The 23,252-nt window shown below is 36.9% G+C and overlaps 1 protein-coding gene across 4 annotated transcripts in view; it reads left to right on the top strand.

The window, feature by feature from the left end:
- Positions 1-23,252, top strand: part of PRIM2 (DNA primase subunit 2) — a 343,351-nt gene that overhangs the window by 141,817 nt on the left and 178,282 nt on the right. The gene's annotated exons all lie outside the window — the stretch shown is intronic.

Genomic DNA, 23,252 nt, shown 5'->3' with positions numbered 1-23,252 from the left:
CAGTACCAAGATGTAAAGTGGTTTGCTTTTCCTCTCCATTGTTTTCAAGATTAAATCTAAGAATAAAATTAACAGACAGAAATTGGTGTGAAATTGCTCTTGAAATCCTGGACTGTATTTTTCAAGGTAAATTATTCCAATCCTTATGTAGAGATATACTTTTTTTTCTTTCTTTTTTTTTAATTAAGGTATCACTGATACATATTCCTATGAAGGTTGCACAAGAAAAACAATGTGGTTGCTACATTCACCCATATTATTGAGTCCCCCCCCCACCCCATTGCAGTCACTGCCCATCAGTATAGTAAGATGCCACAGAGTCACTACTTGTCTTCTGTGCTACACTGTCTTCCCCATGACCTCCCTCCCCCACCACATACCCACCATGTGAACTAGAGATAGATAATTTGAAGAAAAAAATAACAAAACCGTTCATACTGTTTGCCTAAAACATTAATTCTCCAGTGTTTTTCCACTAGGGCTCCCTGCTGAGAATTTCAGTTCCTTGAGAGCATACCCATAATGTCGTGGTGGGACTTCACTGGGATGGTGAGGGACAGCCTGAAATCATAACAGTTTCTTTTGGGAGTATATGAAGGGAAGGCTTGGTGCCTGGCAGCAGAGCTACTATGCATGGCTTTCCAGGCTTCCCCAGGAAATTCCATAAGCTATGAATATTTTTTAAAACTTTTTATCTGAAAATGATTTTAGACTCACATGTAGGTTACAGAAATAGTAGAGAGTTCCTATTGTACTGTTCACTCAACTATAATGTAAAGATAACGTCTTACATAACCACAGTACTATACTCAACTGAACTGTAGACCTTTTCAGATTTCCCCAGTATTTATAGTTCTATGAAATTTTACTGTGTGCATTGATATTGTGTAACCATCACTACAACGAGGATACAGAACTTTTCCATCACTCCAAAGAAATATTTTCACCCTGCCCTTTGTACTAAACCCCTTCCCTCCAACTCTTCCAGTCACTGATCTATTCCCCATCACTATAATTTTGTCATATTGAGAATGTTATATAAATGAACCTATATTTTTACTGGGCTTCACTGTGTCTTCCAAAATTCATATGTTGAAACCCTAGCACTAGGACCTGGGAATATGACTTCATTTAGAGATAGAGCCTTTGAAGGGATGATTGAATTAAAGTGAGGCTGTTTGAATGTGCCCTAATCCAGTCTGCCTATTGTCCTTATAAGATGAGGAAGTTTGGGTACAGAGACATCCAAGGGTGCATGTACACGGAGGAAGGACCATGTGAAGACATGGAGATAAGGTGGTCGATCTTCTGCAAGCCAGGGAGAGGCCTTAGGGGAAACCAACCTGGTAACACCTGACGTTGAACTTTTAGCTTCCAGAACCGTGGGAAAACTAATTTCTGATGTTTAAGCCACTCAGTCTGTGGTATTTATGGCAGCCTGAGCAACTTAATACATATAGTCTATAACCTTTTGAGATTTTTTTTTAACTCGACACAGCTCTTCATCCAATAGCATATTAATAGTTCCTTCAGTTGGTGAGTAGCATCCATTGCGTGGATATCCCACACCTTGTTTATCCATTCACCAATTAGAGGACATTTGGGTTGTTTCTAGTTTTCGGCCTGTCTGAATAGGAATTCTATGAACATTCATGCACAGGTTTTTGTGTGAAAATAAGTGTTTATTTCTCTAGGGTAAAAACCCAGAAATAGGACCTTTGAGTCATATGGTCAGTGTATATTACTTTCTCAGAAACTGTCAGGCTGGTTTGCAGAGTAGGTGAACCATTTTACATTTCCACTGGCAAGGTGGGAGAGTTCCGGGTGCTCTGCATGCTCACCAGCCCGTGCTATGGGCTGTACTTTTTATTTTGCCCTTCTAACAGGCATGGCTGCTGTCTCATCGTGGCTTTAGCTTACATTTCCCTAATGGCTCCCGATGTTGGACATCGTTTCATTTACTTTTTTGCCATCCCTATATCCTCTTTGGTGAAGTCATTGTTTCTTATTTTAGTTCAGATGTAGAACATTGCAAGCCTAGAGTCAAGGCCAGGAAATTGAAATTGAAGATGGGGACAATGGTCATTTGGCATTAGGGCTTGGTGAATTGTTAGTTCAGCCATGGTGAAATAAACCTTTGAACTGAGTTCTGCAACTCGGGTCTGTCCTTGCTGTTGTGCTTTGTGTTGTGTTAAGAAAAAATTAGTGCTTGAATGAGAAATCCATTTTACTAGAGACTGTTAAAATGTATGAGTGTTACTTGTGCCGGGTAGCTGAACGTATTTCTACCCATTCACACATTTGCATATAGTGTTATATGGGTTGTTGGCAAGCAGTGAGTAGAACTCAGAATCCTAAAGACATTAGATTAAAGGTGGAGTCTATAAGTAATGGAAAACAAAAAGCAATTTTATATGAAATGTCACCTTCTAACATGAATTTCTGAAATCTTGAAAAGCTACTGTTGAGAGAAGCAAGCTAAAGGAGTAAACCGTAAAATTGAATCCCTTAATGTAGGTGTTGAACATTGTTTGGATAATGCAAAATTTTTAAATGTATCCTCTGTTACTTAAGGCATTTTCTTCAAATAAGCTTATCCTAGTTTGAATGGGACAAATACCAAAACAAAAGCTTTTGTGTGTTTTTGAAAATGCATTATCATTTCAAATCAGACCATTTACTGTATAACATTCATAACTTGTGGATTTGTAGCTGGCAGTTTCAGGACAGTTTCAGGAGTAAATGCTCCCATACCAGCGCGCATGCAGGCGGCAGGCAGGCAGCGCTCCTTCAGTCCCTTTTCCTTTTCTTTTTCTTTGGATGGGACGTTTCTCCTCATTTGTTCCATCTCCTCTATTTTAATGCATCCACATAGAAAATAGTAAATTACTATTCTTAGATCTTAGTAATCTGTAGCGCAGTGAGAGCACACCCAGAGGAGTATTGTCTTTCCTCAGGTCCCATAACCAACCCATCTTTCCTCACTTTATAGAACACTTTATAGAACTGTGAAACTACCTCACTTCTGTTAAATATGTTTCCTGTACATCAGATAAGATTTTCATATTTCAGTCTTCCGTGACTACACTGTCTTGATATACTTTTGAAGAAAATCTGAGCTGTCCTTTTTTTTAGGGATAAACCTAGGGAGTCATCAGGCACATAATGATGTTTTCATAGAAAAGCTGTTAAATGTGTGTTGGTATTGCGGTGCAGATCTAGCTTTGATGATTTCATTGTTTGCCTGTCTTCCTCTGCTCCTACACATTACACTGTCTCATTCTTGTAAGATTTCCTAAAATTCCTATATGTATATGTGTGTGTGTGTGTGTGTGTGTGTGTATTGTATTTCTGTATGTATTTGGTATGAGTAGTTGTGGCTGAAATGCAGCAAGACTGAAGCAATCTTCTTCGGTTTGGGTTTACCATACATAGCATTTGATTTTACCGTAAGAATTGTAAGATTAAATATTGTCTTCCTTAACATAGATGTTGGTTATTCCAAGTAATATTTTATCACCAACTTAGCCTTTGTAAAAGTAAGATGAATGGAATACTGGCATTTGAGGTTTCTTTTTCTTGTGTGTGAAAAGGAGAAGTAAGATTATTAAATTTGCCAACTCTTGGACTCAATGAACTTGTAATTATGAGACATGATAAAAGTTTGCATTTTGGGGAGGTGTATTATACACATGCTTTCATGAAATAAATTTAGATTCTAGGGAGAATGGCAAAGTTGAAAATTTCGAAACTTAGGACGGGTGTGCTAAAATATCAAGAATTGTATTCATATCTTTGGTGAAGCAGGAAGACCGAGAAAGGTACTGACTGAGGAGTCTGTGAGGCTGGAGTTCTGTTCTCCCTGCTCTGCGGTGGGGACTGGCAGGATAAAGAGTGGGTATGTCTTGGCTTCTCTGAGCATGAACAGAAGAAAACCTGTTTGCATAATTCTAGCCAGTTAGCAAGTAAAATACCTGAATTTTAAAAAGCCTTCACAGATAGAGTTATAATGGCATAAAAATAGAAATTTTGAGAGTATGACAGCTAAGAATAAATATGGGAAGAATTTCTATCATTTATAGGCACGTATAATATTTGCAGACTTTTTCTAAGAGCCTAATATTGTATGTCTCACATGATGTTCCAAGTTCCTTTAAAATTGCTGTAGAACTTTGAGAAAACTGAGTAGTTCTTTGTCATCCATATAATAGGCAGTCAAATATTTACCTGGTTTGAAAAACTAAATTTTGCTGTGCTTTAGCAGTGTTAGCAGAATGCACCAATATTGGCCACCCCACACCATAACTTAAACAGAACATAGACTAGAAGTCGTTAGGAATTTTAATTGACAAAATCAGAAATACAGCTCTTCCTAAATTCTTCTCCATCAGTATTGCCTGCTAAATCACATGAAGGCTCTGCAAGCTGAATACAGGCAGCTCCCTATTTTTGTAAATAAAGTTTTATTGGAACACAGCCACACCCATTCATTATGTAATGTCTAATGCTTCAGTGGCAGAGTTGAATAGTTGTGACAGAGACCCTGCAGTTTTCAAAGCCTAAAATATTTATCTGAACTACTATCCCCAGTTCTAAAGATGACATGATAATAATGTATATAAATCTTTGTTTTGTTTTAAATTGTGCAGACCTCTTTGCTGGTTAAAAAATCATGCTATTAAAGGGAGCAGGGCGCGTATGTCGGCAACTTTGGGGATCCCCTGAGGGTCAATTTGTTCTCTTAGCACAAAGCAGAAATTATTAAATGAGCTTCACCTTAACTAGCAGTTACATATAACCTTAAACAGCTAGCCAGGAATTTTAATACTTGAATAAAGGTGACAAACCAGTGTTTTTTTAAGAAGCTAGCCGTTAAATTATATAAGATACTCAAAGCAGTTGTTTAGAACCATTTATTTTTATATTTTGTTTGCTGTACAGTCTACAGTAAGTTATCTAATTTATATTGTATATGAAAACAATTCTTAAATTTTTTCTCTAAAGCCTGAGTGAGTCTATTATGTGGCACATCTGGAGAGACGTGAGTTTGAATCCTGCTTTTTAAATTACTTAATGGTTGTGTGGGCAGATGACTTCTCTGTGCCCCCTTTCTGAATCTGTAAAATGAGGTTAACAATAAAACTTATCTTAAGATTGTGGGGTAAATACCTGTAAAGCACTAAGCCTTGTATATTATAAATGTTTAATGTGTGTAATTGTTAATAGGAGTTGCTTTTATAACACTTTACTGAAGCTCCTCCAGTCACTGGTGGCAGCCTCTGGGTGAAGATTTAAAAAGAAACTTCATAAGAATTAGCTCTGCAACCCCAGCACTTTCTGCAAGGGCAGGAACTATCCAGTGACGCTCGCTGGTCGGATGAGATAGCGTTGAAAAGTGACCAAGGAGCTGCATTTCTCAAGTAACGTGGACGTTGCCTATATAATGCAGTCAGTTTCATCTTTGAGTAATCAATCGAGGTTTCTTACACTCCTTTAATTCCTTTTCTTTCCATTGCCTGCCTTCTGCCAGTTAAATATTTTTCTCCACCAGCTTGGATTTCTAAAAGTGTGGTGCACTTTTTACTCCGTCAGCTTCCTGGAGCTGTGCTGTAGCAGAATCAAAATCTTTAGCCATGCACCCTAAGTGATTCTTATACACACTGAAGTCTGAAAACCAGATATGGGGAATGAAAGGATTTGAAATGCAAACCATTGAGTCTCTGACTTTTTCAATATTTTAGTCAGAGGCTGACTTGTGGGTAGTATGGAAACTATTGACAAGGAATAGATTTCTGTCAGTGTAACCAAATTTGCTGAGGTTTGTGTAGGGATTGTGGTGGACGAACATTCAGGAGGGACCTGGCGTCTTAACTGTGTGGAATACTTTCCTGCCTCCTTGCTGTCCTCACCCTGGGACTCCCTTCTCTCACTCCCATTATTCCTGTCCCTTTTAACCTCCCATCTAGACTGTGTTTACACTGAACTACCCCTGTTAAGACAGCCTGATAATTCCAAAAGAACTTTGGAAACTAAGAAGAAAACGAATACTTAGAAGAAGAGATAAACATTGTAAAACTCACTTTTGAAATGTGGGCTTTTGCTCCTAAGAATCCTGCCAAAGGGACTGAAGAATTTTATTGAGCCTTAGATCCCCTTCTAGCACCTGATGGGCTGGTATAAATTGCCTGGCTAAACTTTGCTTCCTGTGTTTGTCTGATGGACCTTTTATTACCGGAGGCCATCTACCTGCCCATTTTGCTTCACTTTAAGATGGTGCTTACTCCCAGTAACCTTTTAAAACTTCCAGACTGTAGATCTTCTCAGTTTAGCTCTAAGAGTCTGCTGTGCAGGTCAGGGGTGATTAATGCTTAAAGAATATTAATGAATACTAGATGTGCTACTTCTTAACTTTTCTGGCACATTCTATTAATATAATTTCCACAGAACGAGTTTTCCTTTTCCTTTCCTTTATTAAGCCTTCCATATAGGGAAGTATCATAATATAACAAATACTTTATCTGCATGTTGATTTATTGTGTACTTGTTTTCAGAATTAGACTGAATAGTGGAAGGGCAAAGCGGTTGTTCTGACATGCAACTTCTGGTCCCTATTATTGTCAGTAATTGAGATACTCAGTGACTGTCCCTATAAAATGCACGCCTGTAGTAAATGTTACAGTGTTGCCAGGGAATCTGAATGCTGATATGGGCCCATTCCATGTCTCCTGACTATGGAGAGGCCTGTGCTTAAATTATTCTATCCTATTTTTAAAAGTCTGTAAGTAAGACAATTTCACAACCATGTGTCATGGTAATCTGTTCCAATATTTAATCAACATTATGAGTTTTAAGGCATTCCTGTTCCACTATCAAGCTGTATTTCACATGAAGTTTCTTTTAAATAGTTTTTTAATGCTGATTGATGAAATTTATGGTCCATTCTGACTTTGAGATCTTTCATTGCTCCTACCTTTGTGTGACTAGACATTGCCCACATCGCTTTGTGGGCATTTATTCTTTTAATCCATCAATGGGTTTTATTATATTTCTTGAGTATAGTGACTGATCATTTTTAATTTAGAATTCTCTGGAGTTGCTGATTGATTCTTCTTGTCAGCACTCAGCAAATTACTTTCAGATTCTAGCAAAATTACGCCACCCTCTTTTCATTAATAACATGAGTTCTAAGTTCAGCTTACAAGTTTTAAATACTTCTCCCATCTCTTTCTTTTGTTCTGTCCCCATTTTCCTTTTTTATGTTTCTTTCTTCCTTGGATTCAGCCCCTCCTCTCTCATGTATTAGAAAGAGGCTAATCTTTGATTTCAGAGCATTTGCTGAGTTTGCCAACAGTGGTATTGACTGGGTTGTAATTTTTAAGAACCATGGGGACAGCTTTGTTTTGGATGAAGAGAATCTGAAGGAGTGAAGATGTGAAAAAACTACACCATATCTTATAAATCCTTATAAGGTCCCTAAGTCTCTTCCAGAGCATAATGTGGTTTGTTAGTTGTTGCCGACTGTGAGCTGCAGGTGTTGTTAATCATGAGAGAAAAATTCCTATTTAAATGTTTGATCATTTGTCTTCAGAAAACGTGATTTTTAGCTTTCTTAAGAGTCACAAAACTACTAAGCAATAATGAGTTGGATTCCTATTGGCAGTCCTGCCCACTAGGGAGTGATCATGAGTGAAATACAGACTGATTTGCCTGAGATTGGGTGCTGCTCACCCAGCCCGTAGGGCCTTCAAGTTGTGCATTAGCCTTGAATGTTGATGCGCAGAGGACCTGTAATGAAATATGTTTCTGCGTGGTGCATTTCATGTAAAGGTTTAACCCTTTTTTGTTGCTATGCTAAACAAATTTATTATTGGCCAAGAATTTAAATGAAACAACAAAAGTAGGACTTTTTCCCCAAAGATTATTTCTTCTATTTAATTAAATTGCACAAACCCTGTGAGTCTTGTGCATGTGTATATACCTAACAAAAATTATTTTGCATTGGTTTTGAAATGGAAGAAAGTGCTATAACTTTAAGATTCTTTGTTCCTTGTTATTACAGTTTTTACAGAAGATAACCGTATAGAGTAGGCATTTAATTTTTTTGCTTAAGCGTAAGGTTTTGGGGTATTATTATTATTTTCCCTCCCCTTTGTTTACTCATTCTCAGTCTTTTTCATTTGCTCTGTATTTTTACCTGGCTGACTCTTAATGTGTTCTTTTTTGCTCAAACTTTCTTCGTACTCTTTGCTAGCAAAGACAGAATGATAGAAGTGCAAACATTTTTTGGAAGGGAGGGTAAAGATTTAGATTTCATTTTCAGTGTAGAGTTTTATGAGATATGGGATAAAGTGAAAAAGAGATGCTCTAGACATTAGCAACTAACAAAGATCATTGGGAAGGATTTTTAAATATATTCTTCTCCCAACTCCACTCCCTGTTAAATGGCATTGGTCACTAAAGGAGGTTAAATGTTTTCCTAACAGCATTTAAAAAACTGGTTTTAAAAAGACTGTTTGCAATTTTGAAATATTTTAAATATAGTCTTTTGCCTAAATTACTAAATTAAAAATCCATTAGGTACTTTTCTCAAATACATGATGTTTTTCTTTTAAGTTTTTTCCAAAAAATGCAATATTTTCTTTTTCATAGTGTAGCAGTGACCAAAGAAAGTGTTGTCTGTTGAAAGTTCAGCTTTACTACTTTGAAACGACAGTCCTTCAAGGAAGGGTTATTTACTGTTTGAGACTGGATTCAAATACTCTTTACTCTTAGGAACTGTGGGAAGGGAATGAACAGAAGGAAAATTCTTGCTAAAAATAATATGGGCAGTGCTTTACTGGCTCTTACAATGCCAATAAAGAGATGATGGCCTTGAGAGTTACCTACCCAGCCTAGTCGGCAGTTGCAGTTCTCTTTGAATTTGATGAATGTGAGCATATTTTAAAATTAAAATATTTCAGAAATCATCCTAATTCTGGGTATTGGTGCATAGAAATTATATAACCTCAAGCATGCTGGAAAATGGGGTACATTTTAAGTGTTCCTTGAGAGATTAGTTTAAAATGTTCAGTTTCTGAAACTTGGACAATTTTATGGAGTCTGTTTAAAGGCAGTGTTTGTTTATATGAACAGAAAGCTTCGCAGTCTTCAGGGGAGGTGGTCCTGGGCTTTCTAGTTTGTTCCCTAGGTTGATGAACTCTGCATCTTGCTTGCTGAGCTAATTAAAGAAATGTCACATCTTAGGATAGAAATCACTTAGTCACTACTGGTTTAAGGGAGTTCAGCAGCTATAACTTGGATTTATTATATTGTTTAGATCAGACTTTTCATTGTTTTTTTAAAACCTTCTGTTGTGGTCACTTTGAATTTGTGTTGAAGGCTTTAGATGCTTTGTCTTTTCTGTGGAGTTAGCAGTATTATAGGGGAAAAAAACTTACATATTTAACTTTTTATTTAATCCAGTCTAAGCTAAGCAAACTTTTCTCTTTCTCAGAAGGGTTCTGCCTTTCCTGGTAAGTAGTTTGAGTTATTTTATTGCCTTGCCCTGTATTGAGTGGGTTAGACTGCTGTGAACTTTGACAACAGATACTTTTTTTCTTGTGAAAACTTACATAAATTATGGCACTTCATGTGCTTTATTTAAGATCATTTAAAATATGTTTAAAGCAGATACCAGAATTTTTGTTTTAATGCATTAAACATTGCTGAATTTTTTGAAGCATTTATTTTAAAGCTAGTAACTTGATTATTGGTTTAAAGTTCAGACTTATTTCCTAAATTATTTTAAAGTGGACGACTTTTGAATGATCATTGCTCATTTAAAAATATTTGTCTACTTGCCTTTTCTGATGAATAGAGTAATAAATTTCCCTTTGGAAATTTCAGAAAATACAGAGAAGCACCATTAAGAAAATTAAAGTAACTTAGAATCTTATCACATAGAAATAACCATAATTTACATTCTGGTAAATAGCTTCCATTACTTTTTCTAGTTCAAATTGTATTTTATCTTTAGGAGAATCTTCTAAGTCAAATTTCCAACCATGGATCCTGTGAAGCTGTTGATTATTTGTTGACAGCAAGAGAGAAATGTAAGAAAAGAGATTAGAGATTAGTACTTGGGTTAGTATCATATTTCCCTTTAACTCCCTCTTTTGAAAATGTTAATTGTAGTTGTTTGTAGATAGCTGATTTACTTTGAAGCATATACATGCATTCTGCTGTCCCATCGACTCTAAAGAGTTTTCTCTTGGTGACAGCTATCTAGTATTCTGACTGATCCAGTCTTCATGAGGTCTCTTGTCATTCAGGGAATACTTTTGACTTTTGACTGGCAGTTCTTGGAATGAGTCCATCAATTAACAAGGTTTTACAGTAACTGTATTTGTTGACCAAATTAAACTGCTTCCCTATAGACTTATTTGTTTATTCATTTTCTGTGAAGCTCACTCTGTCTAAATCTTTTCCCTATAGAAATTCCTACAGAAAAGTCTTGAAGTAAGACCTTTCTACTTGCCATTTAACAGCAAAAGTCAAATAATACTGTTGTGCACAATAAATCTAGCAGAACAGAAATCATGCTGGTTTGGCACAAACAGCCTCAGAGCTGTTCATTGAGCCTAATGTCAAGAAGTGTCTGCGTTTCTGACTTAGCTTTTCATTGTGAAAATGATTGTGAAAGCGATTGGAATTACAAATTGATATTTATTGTTTGCTGAAGTCAATACATTGTCATTAAATAAGCAGGATGTTCTGCTGATTGTAGCTGTGCGGGTCCCATTGTTCATCAACCCATGCATGGGTTTTCCACATCTCCATGGTCTTTCATTCTTAAGCATAATTTAAAGAGGAGCCCAATTCAAGAAGAGAGGCCTCTGCCAGAGCTGTAGCTGTCTTGTCTATGCGTTGTTCATTCTGCCAGAGAAATCCTAATAAACTCAATGGGAGGCAATGAACTAGCACATCAAAATATTTTTGTTGTTTTTTTCACACTGAAAGTGATTCCTATAAGTGAGGCAATACTATATGGTATGTAAATGGTTTTGATTTTCATCAGTATTTTGTTTAAGCAATTACTAACAGTAGGTGAATAAACAGACCCATCATAACTCTGTACAGACATGGTTTCTGTTTTTACAAGTGTTAAAGAATAATTTTAAAATATGTAAAATCATCAGTCTCAGGTAGATGTAAAATGAACCTGTCAAAGATTTTATTTAAGTCGTGAAATTAATGGGAAATCAGTAAGATATTATGACTGGTTCAAAAGAGCTTTTGAGAACTTAAGCATATATTTATACTATAACAAATCAATGTTTCTGGGTTAGATAGAAAATCAACAAATAGAATTTTGGTGAAATTATTCATATTTTTAAAAACTTTGGGTGATCCACATAATCCATCAAATTATATTTGTTGTTTTTGTTTGGGAGTGGTGGCTATACATAATCCTGTCTAATTACATAGTAGGTAACGTCTTAAATATATATTTTCTAAAAGAATCATTGAGCAGAGTTAGAATTCTGCTATTATGGTATCTAATGTTAAATTTGTTTCTGTTACTTGTGGAGGTGGCAAAGTTGTAAAAAAAAAAAAGTTCATAGATACATGGACTTTTTTAAGGACATTTTGTACTTTAGTTTTAATGGAAAAGTTAACATTTTGATTGATATATTTATCAAGGTTATAAGAAGCAAAAGCTAAAATTAATATTTCACAATTCTAATTGCTTTTGCTTGGCTCCTCTCTGTGTTAATGCATTCTGGTTTTTAAATATTTAAAATTTCATCTCTAGTGTAAAGTGGAAATGAAATAGTGTAGAGTGGTGGCTTTTTGTCAACAGAAGTCCTCCCTGCCCTCCTTTTAAAGCGCTGTGATGTTCATGTTTTGTCTTTCTAGCATTAAGAGAAATTATTTGCCGAGGTGACAATTTCTCTAAATGCTAACAGCATCTAGAGAATGAACATTTATGATGTGTGTTCATGTGTGTTGTGTGGCAGATATATTTGATAATTCTACTTTCTCCTGTTGAATATCTCATTTCTAACATAATGACATGCGTCTTTTTGAGGTATTACTTTTGGTACGTTTAGGCAGATTGCAGAAAGGTGGCTATCTTTGTGTTTGCCAGCATTCTGGTGCTAGAAAGGATCAGCATAACTCTAGGGCATCCGGCATTTTTCTAACTTCCCTGGAGACAGAATTAGGAGATACACGCAACCACCACACACATACACACACATCTATGAATACTTTTATGTTTATCTTTGTGTGTGTGTATAATAAAATCATGGGTACATAATGATACCTTCAGGCCTAACTCAGCATCTTGGAGTTCTTCGTGAATACTTTCTCTGGCAGTGAGAAACACAGTACTTATTATCCTCAATATATTTAATTTGTTCAATCAAAAATAATTTGCAATTTGTAGATCTCCCAGTCTCACCACTTCTTTGCTGCTTATGCCTCTAGTTCATCCCCAGCCACTGGCCTGATTGGCCTGGACCTCTGCATAGACCCCTAACCCTTCCTCACTGCCGGAGCCTTAGTAGCCTCAGCCTCTTTGCTGACTCCTCCATCCTGGCAACAGAAAGGAAGGCAAGAGGGAAAGGACAGGGCAGGTCATAATTCTTCAGTATTTCACACATAATGCCCTCAGCCCTGCCATATATTCTTGAGAATTTCTCTTATTTTCAAGATTCCTTTCTGTGTAGTAGCCTGAGAATCTCCAGGGGATTTGTGTAGCTGGTCCTAGTTACTACTTTCACAGCAGGAAAACATGAAGATGTAATTTTTTTTTTTACCAAAGGGGTTGTGTTCTCTGCAGCCCAGTGTAGTCTTTGTCCACTAGAGGGAACGTGGTTCTCCCAGCAGCCTTATAGCGCCCAGTAAGGGATATGTGCGCCGTCGCTGCTGCTCTGGCATTTACTTCTGATGGCACAGGGGGGCTCAGCCACAGTCCCTCCAGCTCTTTAGTTCCAGCTTCTTCAGTGTGCACAGACACACAAAACCATTTCTTGGTCTTCCCTCCCTCAGAGCCAGGGCTGGGTCAGGAGTCAAGGCCCTAGCCAGCACTGTGTCTGAAAATCATCCCCCTCAGAAAACTTCAGCATCCTGACCCTTAAGGAGACAAGAGTCTTTTCTGTTTCAAACTATGGCCTTGTGCCTTTTTATGTCCCAGAATGATGAATGACATTTCTTTTTTGTTTCAGGTAGTAGAAAACTTACCTCACAAAAGCTTAAGTAAGAAAGGGAATGTATCTGTTCATATAACTGACAAAATCCACAGGTAGAGTGGGCTTTAGGCCTGGAAGACTGGCTCCATTTCTTTGTAGATTGTCTTGGCTCTGTTTTCTTTATATCAGCTTAGATCTTAGGTAGCAACAGACAGGGATAAGATTATGCTGATTGGTTCAGGCCAATTTGGACCTACCCTTGAGGCTGAAGTCTATTTCATAGAACAGCAGAGGTGCTACAAAATAATCTTCATGGAATAGTGACTGTGATTTCAGCTTTCATGGCATTTAGGGTAATATATTTATTCGTTTTTAATGAATTAAAATATCCTTAAGAAAAACTTCTTGTTTTTGAAATACTTGGATTAAAAAATGTTGAATTATGTATGTCTTAAACCATTGCTTTGCCAGTATTCTTAATTTTCAGTTCCAGAATCAGTCTTACTTTTGTGGAGTAGTTGTAATGCATATAAAATGGGTAGTAACCAGTTAAGCTGCAGGATAGATGAAATGGAGACTAAGTTCAGGTGAGATTTTCCTCTTTCATTTATAGTAATATCATGAGAGTATGTTTAAAAGTGAAATACCTGGAAGGTAAATAATAGAACACGTTAAGTGGGTGATGGATTGTGTCAGTTCCTAGAGAGAGAAAAAAAATAGGATATTGTCCCTTACTTTGGTTTATAAGGGGACTGCTCTGCCAGACACAGACAATAAGTGGGTGGGTGAGACATCAGAAATGTCCATTCAGTTATTAATGAGGACTGGGTTCAGGGCTGTTGGTTAAGCAGCCCTTAAACTTTAAACTTCTGCAAAGGACTTTGCTAATTTCCTGGAGTAGGTATTGGGAAATGCCATCTGCTTAGTCCTCCCTCGAGATGGGTCCAGACTCAGCTGGCTATCTCCATCTCCTTTGTTACCCTGGTGTCCCCACCTGCCTACCATTTGCTTAGTCACTGGGCTTCACCTGCTACTGCTCTCTGAAGGGGGAGGGAGGTCAAAAGTTGGAATAGAAAGAGATGTTGGTGTAGGTGTCGGGACACATCTACCTTTTGGTACCTCTAGGGAACAGTAAGTCCCAGAGCCTAGAGCCCCACCACTGGGAGCTCCTGGAGTCCCACCTCAGCTGATCCCCGCACAGCACTTCTGTGAGACCCAGGTCAGGGAGGAGTTCCTACTGCCTGTGGCAGTGCCGCCAGACAACACTTCAGATCATCTTTCCACCAAATTTTGTAATGTATGAAAGTGTATGACACATGAAATTCAGAGGGGCTTTAGTGACTTTCCGCTGTAGGCCTGGGCCTGTTTACCTTTACTCAGCTCTGGAGACTGCCATATGGTGTACTCAGGTGCGTACACGCAGATTTATTCCAATTATGTCTCCAGGTGTAATGTGTGGGCCTAAACCAGGTCCCTATTGCTCTCAGGTGGCTAATCACAGACGCACATATGAAACAATTGAAGAACAAAGGAACACCTTAAGTGGCGCTTAAGTTTCTAGAGATTCAAAGGAAAGTCAGGTCCTTATGGTCCAAAGCTAAGAGAAAAGTGTTAAACAATGTCACAGTTAAACTGAAGTGAAACATCTATTAGAGGCACAGCTGGAAATAGAGTTGACTAGGATGATGCAGGTGAGACATGCCAACAGAAGGCCAAAGAAGCAAGGCAGAGAGAGATTGTAGATAGAAAAGACAGTATTTTAGGAGACAGCTGAATTAACCTTCTCAGCAGTAGCTTAAGTATGGAAAGAATTTATGTTTCATATGATTGATTCCAAATTGAGGAAATATTAAGGAATTAGGAAAATTCACCTGCTTATTAAAATGGCCCCAAAGTGAAAAATGTGTATATATGTTTTGACAAAAGTAGTGTTACACACAAATTTTCCTTGACTTATTATGGGAATATGTCCCAATAACCCCATTGTATGTTGAAAATATCACAAGTTGAAAATGCATCTAATACACCCACCCACGCTACTGAATGTCATAGCTTAGCCTAGTCAGCCTTTAACATGCTCAGAACACTTACATTAGCCTACAGTGGGAAAAATCATCTCACACAAAGCCTATTTTATAATAAAGTGTTGACTATCTTATAATTTATTGAATACTGCAAATGAAAAACAGGATAGTCTTACAGGTACAAATGGTTGTACGTGTCTGGGTTGTTGACCCTCGTGGTCGTGTGGCTGACTGGGAGCTGTGGCTCGGTGCCCTGCCCAGCAGCACAAGACAGTATCATACCACATGTCGCTAGCCCAGGGAGTGATGAAAATCCAAAATTTGAAGTACAGTTTCTGTTGTATGTGTATCTGTTTTGGGTCATCATAAAGTTGAAACATCCTAAGTCAAACTATTTTAAGCCAGGGATTGTCTGTATTAATCATTAAAGTAGTTGGGATACATAACCTTTTGTTTTTGGTATTATCCTAATTGACAGTAAAATTATTTCTATGCTTCCATGGTTAACATTGGGGATAATTTGAGTGTTTGAAAGTATTTGAGTATTTTAAAGTGTTTGAATATTTGTTTCATTTACTTCTGGAAAGTGAAACAACTAAATCATCATTCAGTTTTCTGAAGTAAATTCAAAAAAATTAAAAAAATACTGCCTTTAGATATATAGGAAGCACTTCCTAAAGTGCAAACCTTTAATACTATTTATTAAGATAATGCTATGTAGAAATTTTTATGGAAAAATCTAGCACTTACTAAGATGTGTTCCTGACAAGAGATTTTAATCAAAATAGATTAATTTAAAATCCAGTTACTTTTTAAAGATACCTAAATTTTCAAATCAACAAGAATTTCACAGGATCATATAATGAAAATAGAATGTCTGCTTATAATTCATGGTTTCTTTAAGGCATTAGCATAGTTTTTGAGAGTAAATTCTGGAATGGGATGGGGATCGAATGGGAAGAGGGAGAGAGTTCAAAGGAATACACTTTTGTCTAACAACAATTTTGAGGATATGTTTTAAACTTGGGATTATTTGAAAAAAAATTTAAACCATCTTTAAATCAAATTGAGGCTTATGTTTTCATTTTGATCAACAGGGATTAATTTGGAAAGTAAACAAGTGGCTTATATGTAAATTTCTATCCAAGGCTTGACAATTTAGCCTTAGGTGGTGAATTTGTATCAAGGAATTATGATCAAATAATTTCTCATTAAATAGGCAAACATTTGCTTTAAACATTCTTTTTGAACAATTAAAATTATTGTTCTTAGTTTGAGAAACTAAATCTAATTGCAAGGAGACTAAAATGACAAAATATGTCAGGATTCAAATACAAACCCATTTACTTTAGGAGAGCCATCACAACTTTTAAAATGAGATCAATCAACACTTTTCTTAGAATTGCTTTCATTGAGTTAATGAATAGATATTTTTATTCTTGAGATATTGCATTTTTATTCTCCTTATTAATGGCTCTCCCTGCATATGAGTAAATAAATCATAGAACTGCTAGTAGTTCTAAGTGTTTGTAATCACTAAGCAAAGGAGCACAATAGATTAAATGCGTCTTAAACTACACATGAACGTGATGTCTTTTTTTATTATCTGTAACTTTAATGGAAAGAAAATGTTAATTTAGGATAATGAAATAGGCCTCCAGGTATGATCGGTGAATAGACCATTAGGTTAATTAAAATGAGGATGTGTATGACTCCTGTGCTGGAATTATCATTGTGGAAGAGAGATTCATTTAGTGCTTCAATAGTGAAATTCAGTATGTGTCATTCCCAAATGAGATTTACTACAAATAGGAACAAGATTGATGATAACGGTAATTCAGTTACGTTTCATTTACTTTTACCTGTCACATTACTTGTCATTCTAGAGAGCCTGTCACTTAAGGTGAAAATTTATCCAATCTTTTAAAAATCAATTAAGTATAAATTTTGTTACTTTCCTATCTATCCATTACCCTAACTGAATTAAACACAAAAACAAGATTTAAGTAATAGGCAAGCATACAGATTATAACAACTTTCAAAGTGAGCAACATTAAATTTATTGATCTGTAAAAATATAATTGAAACAACCAATATAAGTCATCATTTCCCCACCTCCCTCCCCACACGCTCTGGTTAGTAGTTCTTTTCAGGGCTTAATACCCAAACCTGTTGGAAAGGAATTCAGTGAAGGTTGTTATCTACTTGGCCAATTTACTGTTTGACTTTACTAAAAAATTCAGTGCTTCAATACTGTACCATAGTTTATAAGAGACTTTTTGAATGCTTTTTGCTTCTTGCCTATGAAAAAAGTCTTAGCATTGTGCCAGCTGTAAAGTAGTTTTTCAGTAAGTTCTTTCTATTTTGATTTAAAAGTCTTGGCCTGTGTTTGAACCAAAATTAAGTTCAGAATACTCTTGAACTATTCAGTTCCCCCCATCAGATGCCTAATTTAATGTATTAATTTGTCTTCAGATCTTAGATCTAGAATTACAGCATCTGGTCTAATAGTCAACCAATGTAGTCATCACCAGTTGGTTTTGGTATGGGATCTGAAGTATGAATGCAGGTACCGAGTGATTTATAAAGCAAATGCTTTCCCTAATGATTTGTATATGATCAATCAGTCAACCAAGTATTATTGAATTCCAGTTCTGAGCCCAGTATTATAGTAGGTCCTTTTATGTGCTTAAGGATTTCCTTGGGAATTTGTACATGATTAGCATGTGTGTATAAAAGAATTAGCTTCTCTTCTTAGCTTAACATATAAGAACACTTTTTAGAAAGGTAAGATTCTCTTTTTCATCTATGTTAGCATCTTGCTTCTGTTAGATGCTCCAGAAAGTCTTTTCTTATTTTTGCCCTCTCTGTTTTCCTAAATTTTACCTAGATGATATTTAGTAGGAGATATTTAATGAGTTCATGTAAATGTATGTATTTAATATTTTTTATTATAAGGACATTACTTTACTCATGATACAGGGAAAAACTTAATGCATATATTAGAAAGTGAATTTTTATTCAGTAATTAGATTTACCATAGATTGTTTCAAATAATTGCCTTGGAGCCTTTAACATGTTTCATTTTGTCCCACTTTTTTCATTGAAGACTCACTCACTCAGGTTCTTTAAGAAAAACAGGATTGTAATGATTCATTCATCCTGAGTAGGGCCGGAAATCTGTAGTGATAAAGACAACTCTAGGGTTTAGAAGTGCTCATCAGTATATTCAGGGGCCACATGATCTCTCCTGTGAGTCTGTTTCTTCTTTTGTGTTTGCTCCATTTTTAGAATTCTGCTTGCGTACTACCTTCATCATCTTTTTACTTTGTCTGTCTTTTTAATGCCTTATAGCTTCTGCTTACAGATAATTTGGTTTTGGCCTGTCATCAAGTGTCTTAGATTCAACCTTGGCATTTGTCATCTATTGCTCATCACCCAGCTCTTTTTCTTTCTTATTTTACATTTCTGAGGGAAATAAGCTAATTGACTGGTCTGTCAGTCCGAATAAGCTAATTTAGGTTGAGGTAACAGAAATGATCTCCCTAATTTCTTATTCATGCTATGTATTCATCATGGGTTGGCTGGGGTTGCACTCTGTGTTGTCCTCATTCTGGGACCCAAAATGCAGTTGTCATTTGCAGCACTGCCAGTCATGCACCAGCTTATACCACTTTCACCCAGACGTGATGTATCACTGTGGCTCATATTTCATTGACTAAAAGAACTTACCTGTCTACCCCTGACATTAATGGGATGAGGAAGTGCAATACCCCCATGTACCCTGGAAGAGAACTGCAATTATTTGGTGGACAACACTGATGACTACTGCAATTTGTCCCTCTAGCTATCAGTTATTCACTTTACTTTTCTTCCTCCATGAACTAAACTCTCTTTTCCTAGTAGACAGTTAAAAAAATCTTACAGGAATTATGCATCCACATTCTAAGCCATGTGACTTCTGGTATCTTCAGTAGACAGAATGTACTTTCTCCCCCTGTGGTAAGGCTTGCTATGTGATTTGCTGTGGCCCTTGGGAAATGTTTAGACATGATGTATGCCAACTTTGAGCAGAAGCTTTAAACATAGTTTGTGTGATTTGGCTTGGATTCCTTCCAGATATTCAAGCATTAGGAGCATTTACTCCCAATTTGAGAAGACTAGTAGAGTAGACTTGGCAACATGGAACATAGCTAGACTTGGCCTTTGATGTTCATTTAATATGGACAACAAAATGAATGTTTGATGTGGTAGGTCACTGAGATTTTGGATTTGTTACCACCAGTAAACACTTACTTACCACAGTGGAATTTGGAGTTAAAACAACTTGGGCTTGAGTGTTAACTGCTACCTGTGTTTTTTAGGGTAAGTGATTTAAGTTACCTGAGGCTGGGTTTCTTCATCTGTAAAATGAAGATGATAATGCCTACCTTATAGTTCCGATGTGAGAATTAAATTGGATGACTTGTAAAATACTTACTTAGTATAGCACTCAACACATTAAAAGACTTCAATAAATGTCATTTCCCTTTCCTTTACCTTTCTACCTTGCCAACTCCCTTTAGTAGCGTTGTTTACTCTAGGCTTTTGTTTATGCTAGAGTTAGGATTGCTGGTAAGGAATTAATTAATTGAAAGGAGTCAATTGTGGGATTAGGTAAAATGCTCTTCTTAAATGGACTTTTTTTTAGCCCAAATTTAAGAATTTTCTCCTGAGGAGAGACCAAAGATGCTCTTATAACTGGTCTTTTTCACAAATGATGGGTTCCTGTATAGCAACAAGTCAGCTAGGTTTTTAACTGAGCTAAATAGGCCCTGCTTGCCTACCAAACCTATAACCCTTCTAAGAGAAGCTTCTCTGCCCTTTGAATATCAGGTTGCATAAAGAGCCCTACCACTGCCACCAACACCTCCATTACCCTGGAGGAAGCTGACCTACTGCACTACAACCAAGAACAGTTAGTCTAATATCTTGCCAGTCGCAGATAATTTGCCCTAGCTCAAGAGAATGGGACATCTGTGAAGAGATCATGTACCTAATGAAAATGAACTTGTACCTGTAGGGGAAGAGATCAAACAGAATGCTAATACTAATGTGTGTTGGGTGCTGTTAAAAACAAGAGGAAGTGTCCAGTTCACAAGTAGGAATAAAAAAGTCTATAGAGAGTCTACATATTTAGAGAATTGTAGACTAGAAAGAGACAAACTAATTCTCAGTCCTAACCATAAAGATAAAACTGAGGAAAAGACAAAGACCAATTAAAGCTCAACCTTGTGGTGAGGGTCAGATCATAAGGTTTCATGCCTATGGTGATTCAAATATATGACTAAAAACTCTTTGATACTGTTCCTTTCAAAAGGTGGAGTGTGGCTATTTAATGGACAGAACGTGATAGGAGTGATGACATGTGACTTCCAAGACTAGCTCATAATAGACATTGTGGCATCATCCTTGTTCTGAAGATGTTGTGGGGGGTTGCAGAGACCCAGGGAACCCCTCTCTCACCCCTTCATATTAATGTCACTGTAGCCCGGTTCTCCATGCTTTTCTAGTACATTTGATGCCAAATAATGGGGGTGGTAACATACAAACCAGTGTGAACAGCTTTTCTTTTTTTATTTTTATTTTTTATTAAGGTATTATTGATATACACTCTTATGAAGGTTTCACATGAAAAAACAATGTGGTTACTACATTTACCCATATTATCAAGTCCCCACCCATACTCCAATGCAGTCACTGTCCATCAGTGCAGCAAGATGCCACAGAATCACTATTTGCCTTCTCTGTGCTACAATGTTTTCCCCATGATCCCCCACACCATGTGTACTAAACATAATACCCCTCAATCCCCTTCTCCCTCCCTCCCCACCTGCCCTCCCACACCCCTCCCCTTTGGTAACCACTAGTTCCTTCTTGGAGTCTCTGAGTCTGCTGCTATTTTGTTCCTTCAGTTTTGCTTTGTTGTTATACTCCACAAATGAGGGAAATCATTTGGCACTTGTCTTTCTCCGCCTGGCTTATTTCACTGAGCATAATACCCTCTAGCTCCATCCATGTTGTTACAAATGGTAGGATTTGTTTATTTCTTATGGCTGAATAGTATTCCATTGTGTATATGTACCACCTCTTCTTTATCCACTCATCTACTGATGGACACTTAGGTTGCTTCCATATCTTGGCTATTGTAAATAGTGCTGTGATAAACATAGGGGTGCGTCTGTCTTTTTGAATCTGAGAACTTGTATTCTTTGGATAAATTCCAAGGAGTGGGATTCCCTGGTCAAATGGTATTTCTATTTTTAGTGTTTTGAGGAACCTTCATATTGCTTTCCACAATGGTTGAACTAGCTTACATTCCCACCAGCAGTGTAGGAAGGTTCCGTTTTCTCTGCAGCCTCACCAGCATTTGTTGTTCTTAGTTTTTTCGATGCTGGCCATCCTTATGGGTGTGAGGTGATATCTCATTGTGGTTTCAATTTGCATTTCCCTGATGAGTAGTGATGTGGAGCATCTTTTCATGTGTCTGTTGGCCATCTGAATTTCTTCTTTGGAGAAGCGTCTGTTCAGTTCCTCCACCCATTTTTAATGGGGTTATTTGCTTTCTGGATGTTGAGGCATGTGAGTTCTTTATATATTTCAGATGTTAACCCCTTGTCGGATATGTCATTTACAAATATATTCTCCCTTACTGTAGGATGCCTTTTTGTTCTGTTGATGGTGTCCTTTGCTGTACACAAAGTTTTTGTTTTGATGTAGTCCCATGAGTTCATTTTTGCTTTTGTTTCCCTTGCTCGAGGAGATGCATTCAGGAAGAAGTTGCTCGTGCTTATATTCAGGAGATGTTTGCCTATGTTGTCTTCTAAGAGTTTTATGGTTTCATAACTTACTTTCAAGTCTTTAATCTATTTCGAGTATACTTTTGTGTATGGGGTTAAACAATCCAGTTTCATTCTCTTGCATGTAGCTGTCCAGTTTTGCCAACACCAGTTGTTGAAAAGGCTGTCATTTCCCCATTGTATGTCCATGGCTCCTTTATCATATATTAATTGACCATATACAGTTGGGCTCATATCAGGGCTCTCTAGTCTGTTCCATTGGTCTATGGGTCTGTTCTTGTGCCAGTACCAAATTGTCTTGATTGCTGTGTCTTTGTAGTAGAGCTTGAAGTTGGGGAGTGTAATCCCCCCAGCTTTATTCTTCCTTCTCAGGATTGCTTTGGCTATTTGGGGTCTCTCGTGGTTCCATATGAATTTTAGAATGATTTGCTATTTTGTTGGTATTTTGGTATTTTGATTGGAATTGCATTGAATCTGTAGATTGCTGTAGGCAGGATGGCCATTTTGACAATATTAATTCTTCCTATCCATGAGCATGGGATGTGTTTCCATTTATAGGTATCTTCTTTAATTTCTCTCTTGAGTGTCTTGTAGTTTTCAGGGTATAGGTCCTTCACTTCCTTGGTTAGGTTTATTCCTAGGTATTTTATTTTTTTTTTATGCTATTGTGAATGGAATTGTTTTCCTGATTTCTCTTTCTGCTAGTCCATCATTAGTGTATAGGAAAGCAACAGATTTCTGTGTGTTAATTTTGTATCCTGCAACTTTTCTGAATTCAGATATTAGATCTAGTAGTTTTGGAGTGGATTCCTTAGGGTTTTTTATGTACAATATCATGTCATCTGCAAACAGGGACAGTTTAGCTTCTTCCTTGCTAATCTGGATGCCTTTTATTTCTTTGTGTTATGTAATTTCTGTGACTGGGACCTCCAGTACTATGTTGAATAGAAGTGGGGAAAGTGGGCATCCTTGTCTTGGTCCTGATCTTAAAGGAAAAGCTTTCAGCTTCTCACTGTTAAGTGTAATGTTGACTGTGGTTTTGTCATATATGGCCTTTATTATGTTGAGGTACTTGCCCTCTATACCCATTTTGTTGAGAGTTTTTCTCATGAATGGATGTTGAATTTTGTCAGATGCTTTTTCAGCATCTATGGAGATGACCATGTGGTTTTTGTCTTTTCTTCTTGTTGATGTGGTGGATGATGTTGATGGAT

This window comes from Manis pentadactyla, chromosome 16 (assembly GCF_030020395.1).
Source record: "Manis pentadactyla isolate mManPen7 chromosome 16, mManPen7.hap1, whole genome shotgun sequence".
Classification (NCBI taxonomy): domain Eukaryota; kingdom Metazoa; phylum Chordata; class Mammalia; order Pholidota; family Manidae; genus Manis; species Manis pentadactyla.
Note: the sequence above shows the minus strand (reverse complement) of the source record. Positions and strands in the feature narration are given on the sequence as shown.